The sequence below is a fragment of the Trichosurus vulpecula genome, chromosome 1 (genome assembly GCF_011100635.1).
Source record: "Trichosurus vulpecula isolate mTriVul1 chromosome 1, mTriVul1.pri, whole genome shotgun sequence".
Lineage (NCBI taxonomy): Eukaryota > Metazoa > Chordata > Mammalia > Diprotodontia > Phalangeridae > Trichosurus > Trichosurus vulpecula.
This window is the reverse complement of record NC_050573.1, coordinates 203393843-203408374: the sequence shown is the minus strand read 5'-3', so window position 1 is coordinate 203408374 and position 14532 is coordinate 203393843.

Sequence of the window (14532 nt, the reverse complement as noted above, 5' to 3'; positions counted from 1 at the left end):
TTTTTTTTTTCTTTAGTATCCTTGAGCTTAGCATAGTGCCTGGCACATGGTAGGTACTTAATGTTTGTGGTATTATATGACATGGTACATATTGTTTAATGGGGTGTAAGTTTTTTAAAAGTGTAATATGCGTCACTTTTGTAATTATAACCCCAGTGCCTCATCCTTTACCTTAGTAAGACTAGGTATTTAATCATAAATCTTATTGACAAAGTGCTTTACATATATTATCTTATTTGACCTTCATAACCACCCCACAAGGTAGTTGTTGTTGTCATTCCCATTTTACAGATGAGGAAACTGAGGTAGGCAGAGATTGAGGGATTAAATTGATTACTTGATTTACTGCATCTTCTCTCACTGGGGTCTCCCTAAGAGTGTAACCGGGAGGAAGTCTTCTACCAGGTAAGGAACCAGGTTATTCCACGATAATTCTCTATACATCAAAAAAAAATGACCTGACCACCAAAAAGCCAATGAAATCTTAAACTGCTTTAAAGGAGGAGTGTTCAAAATACATCAGTGAATGTCCTAATACGTTCCCCTGAATATTTGAAATACTGTATTGAGCTTTGTACATCACACCTAGGAAGAGCACTGAGAAGCTTGATTGTCTGGGGATGGGAAGTCAGTATTGCAGAAGTCCTGGAGTTCATGGAGGCAACCAGGTAGTACACGGATAGAGCACCAGGGCTGGAGTCAGGAAGTTATGAGGGTAAATATCCTCTGACATTTATGATCTGTGTGATTCTGGGTAAATCTCAACTTCTGTTTCACTCAGTAGCCTTATCTGTGAAATGGGGATAATAATAGATGACATCTACCTCCCAGGGCTGTTGTGAGGATCAATTGAGATAATAATTGTAAAGTACTTAGCATAATGCCTGGCACATAGTAGTACTATAGAAATGTAATTGTTATCATGCTATAAGGGGTATGGGATGTGATAACTGACATTCAATATTTGAAGGGCTGTCAGGTAAAAGGAGGAATTAGAATTTGGTTTCTTGGCCTCAGAAGTCAGAACTACGGACAATGCTTAGAAACTATAAAGGGAATTATTTTGGAAGTAGGGAAGAAAAAAAATAACAACTGAACTTCTTACATCTTGGACCTATATCAAAATGGAATGGGCCGCCTTGGGAACTATCGAGTTTCCTCTTACTTGATGTCTTTGTTGTTGCTCTTTGTCCTTCATTTTTGATGAGGACCAATGACATCACAGGATGATGTCTTAACTTGTGCATGAATTGGATTTAAGTGAGGCAGAGTTGTACAGAGGCGTGAGCCTCGCTCGTTCTCCTGAGTCATCGAAGTCCAGTGGCAGGAACAGAAATCAAGACGACTGCCAATGGACCAGGATGCAATAGATGATCTTGGTGTCTTCAATGCTGGATCAAGCTTTATGCTTTCCGTTGCACTTGGGTCAGTTGCCTTCATGGCCATTGGAATAAATTGTTCTCATCTGCAAATTCTGACAGGAAAAGTCTTCAGGTGATTGGGGTAGACATCCCCTTAACTCTCTGACGATTTTGATGCCTGTGGGTTACCCTCAACCTGGTTTAGTCCACCTCCAGAGGTGGTTTACTGAGGTGTGGCCACTGCACACGCTACAGGTGCATGGAGATACAAGTGAGAGTTGGGTGAATTAGGGGGACACCAAAGGTAGATGAGTAGCCCTGAAAAGGGCTTGGTAAGCCCCTTGAACCAGAGGTGCTAGTCCTCCTGAACACCTTGGACTTGATGTATTCAAGTGAAAGCTGGGTGACCATTTTTTAAGGACATTGTCAAGGGGTTTCTCTTGAGGTATGAGTTAGGTGGAATGGCTCCTGAGGTACTGGCCAACTGAAATTCTGTGACTGCGATACTTTGGAAAGAGGCTTCAGCCTGAGTCCAGGGCAAAGCCATATATCAGCAACAGTAAGTTATGCATCAAAGAACTAACCCCTAGCTTACTTAGTTAGCAGCCTAGGACCTGCCTCCTCTTGTGCTTGGAGAGCTCCAGCTGATACTGCAGAGGACTGTGGATAACTTGTTTCAATCAAAGGTTTCATCTGGAGAGAGAGAGACTGAGAGAGAGAGAGAGAGAGAGAGAGAGAGAGAGAGAGAGAGAGAGAGAGAGAGAGACAGAGTTTAAAATGGTAGAAAAAAATTCCAGACATCCTTCTTCCACTTCTTCCTTCCTCCCTGTCCATTAAATTTGGCGTCTGGAATCAGAGAGAGTCAAGAGAGGTCGTCTCTCCAAACATGTTCCCCAACATTGGCGATAGGCCTTAGTTCTTCATCCTGTTTTTGTTTTTTTCCTCTTGACTTTCATTTTCTAGTGTTCTCTGCTTAGCTCTTCTTAGTTTTTCCCTTTTCCTCATCTTTTCTCACTCACTCCCCAACTCTTTTTACCCCCGCTTATTCTTTAATTTCCTTTTTCTTGTGGCAAACCAATTCCAAGATAATTAAAGAATGATTCCTTAGCATTTTACTAGAATTGAGGTCTACAGGAAAGAACAACCTTTATATTCAACGAGATTGTGTGAAAATAACTCATCTTACAGCTCAGATGTTCCAGGGTTCAGATTCAATTTGGATAGCCATCCAAAAGTTGGGATTTTTAATAAAAGCTTTTATAAAATACATGGGCCTTCAAAAGTTTAATACATAACGAACAATAAAAGAACATACTTCTAAATAGAGGAGAGTAAAAAGGTACAAATTTTCATGTTCAAATAATCTATGTACTCTCAGACTTGGAAATGAAGTTTTAGAAAGCATATTTTAAAACTCCATTAAATATGCCATGTTTACCTATGTAATTGTCACAGCTGGACTTTAGAAAAATTTGAATTTTCATATGAATTCCTCCATCCATTGCTTCAGTTCTCAGGTTGAAATTTGCCCTCTAAGCAAGTAAATATTGTGACCTTGATTCTCTCATGTTTGGACCACTATGTGCTATCATTTCCACATGAGGAGAACATAACCTGAATGAGTCCTTTGACCAATAAACATTTGCAGTGAATATGTCCCCTTACATAGGTTGCCATGTGCTACCAATCCTATTTAGTTACTATCTGAAATTAGGATGGGCTTCAGAAATATTGTAGGACTTTTTGACCCCACGAGAGCTTTGTTGTAGTTGGAAGCACACCAGATGATAAGAATACTTAACCAGCTCCTAAGCAACAGTGCTAGGCCTTGACTCTAGTCTTTTGACTCTAGGCCTGATCAGAAGCCCAGTGCTGGTACTTACTAAGCTGTGTGATCTCCAAGCAAGTCACTTAAACTTTCTGAGCCTCATTTTTCTCCTCTGTTAAATAGGAGTACTGATACTTGTTCTGCTTATCTGGAAGGTTGTTGTAAACCTTAAGTGCTAACTAAATACCTTGGTTTCCTTACCTGGCCCTCCCCCTCCAATTTTCCCCTCCACAAAGAAGAAATTATGTTGTCTCTTTCTACAATTCTCCAAAGTCCCTGAAGTCATGCTCTGGAGACCTGATTACATTAATAACCCCGAAAGGGCAGCAGAGAAATTCCAAAAGCCTGTCAGCATTTTTACTTGTCTTAGGGCAGATTAAGATGGACTATAGCTCAATTAAGATATCCCTAGGATACTTCCAAGCAAATCAGAATCAATTGTGGAAGGAGTTTGGGGGGAAAGGGGTCTGGGATTACCTTCAGGGAAAGAACTTTCTTGACTATGCACTAATAGAGGTTCAATGAACCTACTCCTGTGGAAAACTGAGTCTTTAGAGCAGGGATAGAGAACCTGCAGCCTCGAGGCCACATGTAGCCTTCTAGGTCTTCAAGTGAGGTCCTTTGATTGAATCCAAACTTCACAGAACAAATTCTTCTCCAACTACATATACTTGAGTGTACCCTGAGATTATGCCCTGGATACTCTTTTCTTCTCTACACTCTCTTGTTTGGTGATCTAACCAGGTCCCATGGTTATATAGGTCTATATACCTAGTCCTAGTCTCTCTCTTGAACTCCACTCCCATGTCACTAACTGCTATTAGACATATCCAAATGGATGCTTTATAGGCATCTCAAAATTAATAAGTTCCAAACAGAACTCATCATCTTTTTTTTGCCTTATGTTCCCTTCTCAACTTCCCTGTTTTTATTTCAACTACCACCATTCTTCTAGTTATTCAGGTTCATAACCTCAAAGCCATCTCAACTCTAACCTCTCTCTTACCTCAAATCCAATCAGTTGCCAAATCCTATCAATTCTACCTTCACAACACATTCCTCATCCATCCATCCCCCACTTCTCAAAGGTTTTATTGATGTTTTATCTTTACCTTAGAGACATTTACAGATTACTCCCAATTAAGTAAAACTAATAATGCAATGACCTAATCTGAAAGTGCGTGCAATGTCCCATATCTGTAGGACCACCCCTATATGTCTACTGAAACAAATTAACAAAAATCTATTTTTTTCTCCATCAGACCCTCTAACCCACAGAAAAAAGATAAACAATTCTCTTATAACAAATATGCATAGTCAAGCAAAATACATTCTTTCAATGGCTGTTTTACATATATATATACACACATGTATATATGTTTATGTGTATACATATAGACAAATATATGTGTACATAGTTATATACGTAGCTATGTGTATTTATACACACAAATTATATACATACATATACACACACAATACATACATACACACACATACATATATATGATTCTGAGAGAGGACTTGGGTTCAAAGCCTGTCTCCAACAATCACCTCCTTTGTGACCCTTATCATTTCACTCAACTTTTTTGGCCTTCAGTTTTATTCATCTGCAAAAGAGAATTTTTGTACTTGAGGTCTATTCTAGCTCTCTCTATATATGATAAAATTATTCAATAATCAAATATCTGCAAGGCAACCCCCTTCCCCTGTCTCCATGGATGAGGCAAATGTAGAGAAATTCTACAAAGAACACAAAAACCTCCTCCAAAGTATAATGACACATATCTTAATACTTGATGATTCCACAGAAACATAGGCACATGTGAGGAAGGCAACATAATGTGGTTCTGTAGTGATAAATGAGAGACCAAAGACTTGTGGAACACTAATATCTAGGGAGATTGGGAAAGGTTTTGTGTGGAAGGTGGTACCTGAGCAGAGCCTTGAAGGGAACTAAGGAATCTAAGAGGTGAAAGTGAAAAGAGAGAGCAGTCCAAGTGTGAGGGGCAACTAAATCAAGGCGCAAAACCATCAGATAGCATGCTTGCATTGGGACCAGAAAGAAGACCAGTTTGTCTAGAAAGTAGAGAGTATGGTGGAGCAATGTGAAATTAATCTGCTAAGAGCGATTGGAGCTAGATTATGAGGAATCTAAGGGTCAAAGAAAAGTGTTTAATTTTTTTCCTATGGGCAATAGGGAACAATTCACTTATATTAGTACATTTTAATTTCTTTAGTGGGACATTTACTTTTTGGTCACTAGACTAGTAAATCATGGAGGGAAAGTGTATTGGGAAAGTCTTCCTGAAGAAGATAAGATTTGAGGTGAATCAGAAAGAAGTTGGGGGAACGAAGCAGCAGAGATGAGTAGAGAGAGGATTTCAGGAATGGGAGATGGCCAGTTCAAATGCACAGAGGTGGAGTGTCATGGGTTAGAAACAGAAAACAGGTGAGGGTAGCTCTATTGTAGGGTTTGTGGAGGGGATTACAGTGTGAGAAGCTTATAAAGGGAGGAAGAGGCTGGATTGTGGATGACTTTAATTGGTAAACAGAGGACATGTCACTGCCCTGCTCTCAAGAAACTGCAGTGAGTCCCTCTTGCTACTTGCCTTGGATAAAAAAGAAATTACTGTGTTTGGCTTTATCCCTTCACAATCTGTCTCTAGTCTACATTTCCAGGTTTATTTCACATTACTCTCCTTCAAGTACAAAATGGCCTCCTTACTGTTCTCTATGCGTGCCATTCTATCTCCTGTCTCCATGTCTTTGCACAGATTATCTGTCATCCCTCCTCACTTCTACCTTATAGAACCTCTCATTTCCTTCAAGGTTCAGCTCATGAAACCTCTCATATTAGGGAGCCTATTCTCATCTTTCCAATTGCTATTAACCTGCTCCTAGAGGTTATCATATTGATTTTTTATTTCATTTTCTGTTTATATGCTTCCCTCCTCCCTGAGGGAATGCAAAATACTTTAATTTGTTTTTGTTCTATCTTCAGTGCTTCACCCAATGCCTAATACGTAGTAGGTGCTTAATAAATGATTTTTGGATGAATTAATATTGCTACCAAACTGAGATGGGGCTACCCAGCCAATGGAGCATTTTTATATTTTTCTACATTTCATAGCAAGCCTCAGCTAAACAATTACTTACTGGCCACTTAGAGGCTGGTTCTAAACCTCTCCTCCTATTTAGAACTGTTGGTCTTCAAAAATCAACTCTATCTATGATTAGTATTGTGCTAGAAGTCCTTCCAATAAGGAAACTTCCAGAGCTTGTGCCCCTCTGATATAATGTTTGAGAACCAAGGTTCTCCTACACCACATAATAAGGCATCCAAGTAGGACTTTGTGGAGGAAAACAATATAATAATGAATAGTTTTACATGAAAGAGTACAGAATATGTGACTCCACAAAAATGAGCTTTTCATTACAACAGTTAAATTTCTTTATCCCCCTGACTAGGAATGGAATAATACCAGAGACCTTTTTTCCTAAGAAGAAAAAAAATGGATTTTAAAAATGCTATGTAAATGTTTCTGATCTTGTCTATACTCGTTTTACAGAGGAGGAAACTGAGGACCAAAGAAATTAAGCAATCTGCCTAAGGCCGCATGGATGATTAGTGGCCAAGACCTGAGGATCTCTCCAATGATCTCTCAGTTTGCAAATCTGATGGTTCGCTCTCAGGACTTTTGTTTGTTTGTCTTTGTTTTAAATCTATTTGCTGCATTTGATACTGTTCATTACCCTCTCCTCCTGAATATTCTCTCTTCTCTAGGTTTTCATGACACTACAATATTCTGCTTTATCTCCTACTTGTCTGATCAATCTTTCTTAGTCTTCTTTTTTGACTTATCATCAATATCACACTCCACAACTCTGAGTGTTTCCCAAGGTTTTATCTCTGGTCCTCTATGCTTCTCCCTCTACAGTTTCTTAGTAACTTCAATAGGTCCCACATGCTTAACTATCAACTCTAAGCAGATGACTCCCAGAACTCTTTATCTGGCTCCAGTCTTTAGTCCTGAATTACAAATTGCCTATTAAACATTTCAAAGTGGTCCTTCCAGAAAGATCTTAATCTCAACATGTCCAAGATAACTTATGATTTTCTTTCTAAACCCTCCCCTCTTCCAATCTTCCTTCTTTCTGTCAAAGGCAACACCCTCCTTCTAGTGTCCCAGGTTCATATGCTTGGCCTCATCCCAGATTCCGGACTCTTCCTCACCCTACATAGCCAATCAGTTGCCAAATGTTATCTTCACATTTCTGGCATCTGATTCCAGCTCTCCGCTCATAATAACTAACCCTTCAGTTCAGGACTCTCATCACCTCTCACCTAGATTTTGCAACAGACTTCTGGCTTGTTTCCCTCCTGTATATTTATATTTATTAACTTTATATTGATAGGTATACATTTTATAGGGACTTATTTTACTCCTATTAAAAATAAGTTACTTGCATATAGAAATTGTTTCATTCTTTGTACATGCCTCTCTAGTGCCTAGTGCATGGTAGGGGATTAAAAAAAAAACTTGATTGACTAGACCTCAGGTCTCCTTATTCCCAGTCCATTGTTTTCATAGGTTTGATAATTATAGACCATAGCTTCATTGGCACGTTCTTCTAAAGGACATATACAAGCACTGGAAATCTCAGCAACCCTTCATCCTGACTCCTTTATACCAAAGTATGAATAAATTTAATTCACTTCCATTAAACAAACATTTTTAAAATACGTACCAATAAATAAAACGACCTAGTTAACTGGTTGTGCAGGTGAAATGGTGGGAGGGTAGGAAAGAAGAGAATATGCACATAAATGGCACCTATTATGTGCCATGCACTGTGCCAGGCACTTTATTTTTTAAAAAATAATATCTCATCTGTTCCTCACAATAATCCTGAGAAGTGTGTGCTACTATTATCTCTTGAAAGGAAACTGAGCCATACAGAGGCTAAGTGACTTGACCACAGTTAGTAAGTGTCTGATGCTGTATTTGAACTCAGGTCTTCTTGACTCTAGGCCCCATGTTCTATCCACTGGGCCTCCACCTGCCTCTGAAGAAGGCTGCTTCTGGGAGGAAATAGTAGTAGTAATAATAAATAGTAGCAGCACAATAGTAACAAGGACTTCAATTTATACAGCACTTAACACTTCTCAAAGATCTTCCCTGGCAGAGCTCTGACTTCATTTTCAGTGGCCGTGCTTTTGTGATTTAGATTCTTCTTATTAAGGCCAAGGCTGTTAGCACAGCAAATCTGAAGCACCTATCTCCCTGCCACTCACTGAAATTCCACTGGTGAACACCACCCCCACCTACTTTCCCCCACTCAGAATAGCCAGAGGCAAATCCTAGACGTTTGCGCCCACATGGAATGCATGCTGACTGTGCCTCTTGGGGATCACCCAGTGGTTTACTTTAATAAGAAGTGTCAGTCTGAAGATTTAATGTAAAGAAATAGACCCCCAAGTGGGGCACGATGAGAGGGAGCCAGTGTCTGACACCATTCCTTTCAGTTATCATTCACTGTTTACTCTGACTGTGAGCAGCAATCTGTTGCCAGCAGCGTAAGAAGATGAGGAAGAGTCCAAAAGCAATGGGTGCTGGTTAAAAAGTGCTGGACACAGAGAGCCTCTGAATAGCTGAATAGTACTGGAGGGCTCATGAATTTACCTCATGTGTTCTCACAACAAATCCCGTGAGGTGAGTAAAACATATTATTTATTCCCATTTTGTAGGTGAAGACACTGAGGCTCACTGACTGAGGTCACAAAACTCCTAAAGGATCAAGCCAGGACTTAACCTAGGTCTTCTGATACAAAATGTCCCAGATGTTTAGAGCTCACAGACTTGCACCCCTACTTTCCTTCAAAACTCAGCTCAAGTACTATATTCTATGTGAAAACTTCTCTTCTACAGTTGCTGGTGCCTTTCCTCTTCCACTAAATTAACTTATATTTATTTCCTATATATTTTTTCTATATATTTTGTGTGTAATAATAATTGGAATTCATATGGTGTTTTATATATATATATATATATATATATATATATATATATATATATATATATACCACAGTGTATATATGCATATACACTCATTCGATCCTATATTAATTTCATTTGATCCTTGTACCTACCCTATAAGGTAGGTACTCTTATTTTATAGATTAGGGAATTGAGGCACAGAGAGATTAAGTTACTTGCCCAGGGTCACACAGCTAGCAAGTGCCTGAGGCAGGATTTGAACTCATGTGTTTCTGACTCCTGTCCCACACACTATCCACTATGTCACCTAAGTCCCTATATATTATTTCTTCCAATAGCAGCCAAGTTCCTTGAGGATAGGGATTGTTCTACTATTATCATTGAGTCTGGCATATAGTAGGCACTTATCAAATGTTTGCTGATTGGTCGATGCCCTCTACTGTCCCATAAAACTGTGTATATTTTCATTCAGTTATGGAAGTGTTTCATCAAGTAAATTACAAAGATACCTTAAGCATCTGCTAGTAGCTTAAATCTTCAAAAAGTAAGATGATGCCAAGGAGAATAAAAACACCTAGACATACATACCTCTGGGTCATACTGAAAGTACTTATAATCTCTGATTCTTCAATCAATCTGCAGTCTTATTAGTGTAGTTATCCTATTCACAGGTAAAGATAATAACCCTAAATCACAACTTATCCTTTCCTTCTTATCCCTTGAGATTCTTTTCCATAGCTTTTCATAATGTGGCCCCCAGCTGAAAATAAAAGAATTAAAGAAATCAAATTTTTTCAATTTATAAAAAAATAAAAGCAAGTCATGTCATGTAGTAGATATAACATTAGTATAGATTGTGAATTAGATAATCAATCAAATGATAAATATTTATTAAATCCCTACTCTGTGCTAAGCTCTGTGGATACAAAAAAGAGGGAAGAGACAATCCTTTTCCTCAAGTAGTTTCTTCTAAAGGACATATACAAGTACTGGAAATCTTAGCAACCCTAATCTAATTCTGGAGACAACACACACACACACACACACACACACACACACACACACACACACATATACCTATATATATATATATATATATATATATATATATATATATATATATATCTATACACACACAATCACACCCCCTGCACATACCCCCCCACACACACACAAATAAGCTACGTACAGAACTAAATGGGAAATAATTAAAAGATGGAAGAATGGGAGACACTAGAATTAAGAGAGGTTGGAAAAGGCTATCTGTAGAAGGTGAGATTTTAGTTGGCTCTTAAAGAAATTTAGGGAAGTCACTAGGTAGAAATGAGGAAGGAGAATGCTCCAGGCATGGGGGATACCAGAGAAAATGCAAGGAGCTGAGAGATGGGATGTTTTGTTCATGGAACAATAGAAAGGCCAGTGTCATTGTATTGAGGATTATATGGCAGGTAGTAGGGTATAAGAAGACTAGAAAGGTAGAAAGGGGCTAGGTTATGAAAGTCTTTGACTATCAGGCAGAGGATTTTGCATTGGATACTGGAGGTGATAAGGGGCTACTGGAATTTACTGAGTAGAGGGAGTAACATGGTTGGATCCGATCTTTTGGAAAATTACCTTAGTGGCTGAATGGAGGATGGATCGGAGCAGGGGTAGACTTGAGCCAATCAAACCTGCCAGCGCTGTTGCAATGCCCTTGGTGAGAAGTAATGAAGGTTTGCACCTGAGTCATGGCAGTGTCAGAGGAAAGAAGAGAGGGTATTAGAGAAATGTTGCAAAGGTGAAATCATCAGACCTTGGCAACCAGATTGGATATAGTGGGGGAGAGATAGTGAGGGGTCCAGGTTGGGAGCCTGAAAAACTAGGAGGGTGGTGTAACTTCTATGGGAATAGGGAAGATACAAATGGGGAGGGATGGTTTAGGGAAAAAGAAAATGAGTGTCATTTTGAACATGTTTAGTTTGAGATATCTACTGCACATCTGTTTCAATGTATCTGCAAGGCAGCTGGGTACGTGAGATTAGAGGTCAGCTTGAAAGTTGGGGGCAGGATACATAGATTAGAGAATCATCCTCATAGAGACAGCAATTAACTCCATGAGAGCTATGGAGATCATCAAGTAATATAGTACAGACAGAAAAGAGAAGGGAGCCCAGGACAAAACCCTGATAGATACCTAGATTAAGGATCCAGCCAAGGAAACTGAGGAGTGGTCAGTATAGGTGGGGGAACCAGGAGGGAGTGGTCTTCCAAAAATATAGAGAGAAAAAAGTATCAAGGAGGAGGGAATGATCAATAGCATCAAAGGCAGCTGAGAGGTCAAGGAAAATGAGGATTGAGAAAAAAGCCATTGGATCTGGAAACTAAAAGGCAAAGATAAATAGTTTGGTTCTTTTTTTTAAAAAATTTCTTATTAGTTTGGGCAAATGCATAAGGAGGAATAAGAGGAACCGCTCTACGAATTACAGAAAAGTTATTGTGACAATGACAGAAAAAACATTCTAAGTAGAAGTAGGTGAAGAGGCAGAAAGGTATTTCTGATTCAGGGCTGAAAATAAGGAAGGCATCAAGGTGAGTGGAAAAAGAGAAGACTTGTCTTTGTAATGGAAGGTATATATGAGAGTTTAGGTTGTCTAAGGAGCCATGAAAAGTCTTGATTGATCTTAGTTTTAAGGTGGCAGGATGCCTTTGGCGGTGACAAAGGATGTTGTGTGATCTCATTGATGTGTCAAGATAAGCAGTGGAAATGATATTCTGAACACATCTCTCTTGCCTTATCCACAAGGGCCCATGAAGGAATTTTATAGACCTGTAAGATTGTAAGCTCTTCCATCAGATTGTAAGCTCCTTGAAGCAAGGGACAGTCTTTTGCCTCTTTTGGTATCCCTGGTGCTTACTGGCACATTTAATAAACTTTGACTGATTGATTATGACAAAAATAGGAAGCATAGTTCCTCACTTTACTTGTGAGGATGTTCCCCCTTTCCCCTACTCTCCCCAGTCTGACTCCAAAATGTACTTATCCCAAAGACCATTCCTGTCTCTTCTTTACTGGGAAGCCCTTTCTGTACTAATTGGATCAGTTGCAAAGAAAGTGGAAACCACAGGAGGGGTAGCGTTCAGGACTCTCCTCTGGTGTATAGACAGTTCCTTGGATCAGAAGTAGAAAGAAACATTGCTTTCTGTGTAAAACCCCTCAATTCTCAAATCAAGGGGCTAATCCCATTTTACATGCAACCCTCTCACTCACCATTTGCTGTGATCTTTTATCAGTCTTTTCGTCTGTCACCTCCTTATGATGAAACTGATCCTTCTTAAAGGGAAGAAGGAAAAGGGAATGAGAGACAACGTACAAGAATTGGAGAAAAAAAAAGGAAAGAGAAGAGCATTTCTCCAAAAGTACCATCTCCTATTTTGACAGTGTTGTGACAGCCTGTTAGCTCTCATCTAGGCACAGGTGCCTGTCTAAGCTGCTTCTGTTGCCATGTGGTAAAATATTCAATGACTCACTGTGAATAACCATCGTATTTAGAGTAATAATCTGGTGACAAGACAAACACTGTTATGTTGTGTCAACTTGTTAGAGAAGACATAAAACAGAAATACAACAAACAATCCAGGGCTAGGGGCTATGTGGTTATACTTGAGAGGTGTTGTACTGCCAGAGAGATCTAAGATTGGGTGAGGGAGAGGAAGGGAAAATGCTTGGGGAGAGGATATCAGAAGGGATCTAGAGGTTTGAGACACATTTCCTAGACTTGCTTAGCAAAATCATCTCCAGTGGCCTGCAAATCAGATGGGTGTTGATCCAGAATGATCAATGATAGAATGCAGCAAAGTCAGCGAAGGCCTTGATGGTCCCTGGGCACACTGTAATGCTGACCTCAAAAGCAACTGACCCAGGGACATGAGGAGGGATGATCAGTGACAATTGAGCAAACTATTCAAGGCCAACTCTCCAGTCGTCCAGTTAATAGAATCACTCTGGAAAATACCCATTCGCTGAAGTTGAATAAGAATGACTACATTATAACTTACATTACTGCCAGCTCATACTAGAAGCACACTTAGATGAAATCGGGGCCATTAGAATATAGTGAGTGATCTTTTTGCAATTTTTTTTCTATCTGAAACCACACATAACTTTTGAAGATGTAAATTTGTAAAACGTCATGCTTTATGTATTGCATTTTTGGCATCTACTTTAGTTTTTAAGAATGGATGTTGTCTAATTATGCAGTGCAGCTTTGGATGAGAAAATATACTAAGTGTGCATTAAATAGACAACTTTAAATAATGGCACTTGTGCTAAGAAGTGTATTTTCTGGCAAGCAACTAATTTATAATGGTCATAGATAAATGCATTAGTGTATGAAATGCTTGTCTTTATTTATTGATTTGAAGGGGCAGTATTATATTTTTGAATATGTCTTCTTTATTGGGTCTTGTTTTTATCTGTTACAGACTTAGTCATATTTTATGTTTCTTGACACTCAAAGCACTTAAATGTTGGAAAATGAAAGCAATTTTACAGTTTAAAAAAAGTCAACATTCATCTGACCCACCCACCACATTTTGAGAGCAGGTAAACAGATAAGAAAAAGGATACATCCGAGCCCCCTTCCCTGGGCTTTTCCCCATGAGTCTTGGGTTCTTCTTAAGTGTGCATATCAGAGGTAAAGAGAATGAGATTAAATGACCAAATTTACTGCGTTCTTAGTGCATAAACCACTACACTAGATCTTTCGGAGCCAATTTAATTTTTAGCTTTATTCTTGGCTTAATGCAATGTTTTAGTTCATTGCGCTTTTTGGATGTGCAGAAGCAAAGATAATGTGTTACACTACATTCATTTAATGTTTCATCAGACTTTTTTGGTGTATCTACCTTTTGGTTATTTTAAAATGTTTCATCCTTATCACTTCAGTCATGAAATGTAGATTCATTAAATTACCGTGCTGGGGTAGCTCTGTGTGCAGCAGCCTTGTTTAAAATGTAGCACTGGTTTGCTCATCAGCATGCTGCAAAACCCTATCCGCCTGACAGATTTTTCCCAGACACCAAACCGTAGGCATCTTCTGACACAGGCCTTAAGAACCATCAGGGTTAGCTACAAGGAAATTTGCCTTTAGGCTGTACCTAGAAATGGCTCTGGAATTCAAACTTTTGACTGAATCTGGTAGAACCTTTCTGGCTAGCCATGAGGGAATTTGTTTTGGGTCTGGACTGAGAAACAGTCCTGGAATTCAAACTTTTGATGGGATCTGGTAGAGTCTTTCTGGTTCTTGACACAAATCCAGAAGGGTTGTCCCAGTGGTCTCATCATGGCAGAGTGCTTAAAATC